This window comes from Psammomys obesus, unplaced genomic scaffold (genome assembly GCF_907164565.1).
Source record: "Psammomys obesus unplaced genomic scaffold, mPsaObe1.curated_primary_1811, whole genome shotgun sequence".
Taxonomy (NCBI): domain Eukaryota; kingdom Metazoa; phylum Chordata; class Mammalia; order Rodentia; family Muridae; genus Psammomys; species Psammomys obesus.
In genome coordinates, this window is record NW_026596149.1 from 3,804,835 (window position 1) to 3,806,175 (window position 1,341).

Below are 1,341 nucleotides of genomic sequence, written 5' to 3' on the forward strand. Positions count from 1 at the left end.
AAAGTGGTTGTACAAGTTTACGTTCCCACCAGCAATAGAGGAGGGTTCCCCTTTCTCCACAACCTCTCCAGCATGTATTGTCACTTGAGTTTTTCATCTTAGCCATTCTGATGGGTATTTTCATTTGCATTTCCCTGATGACTAAGAACACTGAGCATTTCTTTAAGTGTTTCTTTGCCATTCTATATTCCTGTACAGAGAATTCTCTGTTTAGCTCTGTACCCCATTTTTTAATTTGTTGCTTAAAAATATGGAACGCTTCACAAATTTGCATGTCATCTTTGCACAGGGGTCATGCTAATCTTCTCTGTATCGTTCCAATGTTAATATATGTGCTGCCGAAGCGAGCACTCACATTCAGATCTTAATGGTTCTGTCTGACCAGGAGATGAATTTTCATTGGTTCTATATTGAGGCTCCGCCCCCATTTTCAATTTGCAGAAATTGGCTATTTGTTGTTGTTGTTTTGTTTTGTTTCTTTTGTTTCCCAGCAGGGCATGGTGACACACACTTTAATCCCCGATCTTCCGAGGCAGAGACAGACAGATTTCTGTCAATTCGAGGCCAGCCTGGTTTACATAGAGAGAATAGTCAGAGCTCCATAGGAAGACCTTGTCTCAAAGGAGGGGGAAAAGAGCTTAAACTTATTTAGGTAATGCAAGATTTGCCTTTGGAAGTTCCTGTTCAGAGATGACATCCATCTCTCGCTCTCATCTTTTTTTTTTTTTTTTTTTTTTTTTTTTTTGAGACACTGTGTGACCTTGACTGTCCTGGACTCACTTTGTAGACCAGGCTGGCCTCATACTCACAGCAATCCTCCTGCCTCTGAGTACTGGGATTAAAGGCACTCACACCATGCCCAGCTACCTTCTTACTGAAGGAAGTGTGTTGCTGGGGTTTGGCTTTAGGATTTCTTTATTATTATTATTATTATTCTCATTAGTTACATTTTGTTAATTCTGTATCCCAGTTGTATCCCTCATTCCCTCCCCAATCCCACCCTCCCTCCCTCATCTCCACCGTGCCCCTTTCCAAGTCCACTGATAGGGGAGGACCTCCTCCCCTTTCATATGACTCCATTTTGTCAGGTATTTTCAGGACTGGCTGCAAAGTCTTCCTCTGTGGTCTAACAGTACTGCTCCTCCCTTGGGAGGTGGGGAGGTCAAAGAATCAGTCATTGAGTTCCTGTTAGAAATAGTCCTTGTTCCCCTTAGTATGGGAAACCAATTGGTTACTGAGCTATCACAGTCACATCCGAGCAGAGGTTCTAGGTTTTATCCTCTCATGGTCTTTGGTTGAGTGTCCATCTCAGAAAAGACCCTGTGCCCAGATATGTTTGGT

General features: G+C 42.7%; 1 non-coding gene across 1 annotated transcript; it reads right to left on the reverse strand.

Annotated features, from left to right (window-relative positions):
- Positions 1-244: 244 nt before the first annotated feature.
- Positions 245-351, reverse strand: LOC129666697 (U6 spliceosomal RNA). Its single transcript, XR_008718638.1, has one exon. It is a non-coding gene; the product is annotated as a U6 spliceosomal RNA (small nuclear RNA).
- Between the last annotated feature and the right edge of the window lie 990 nt (positions 352-1,341).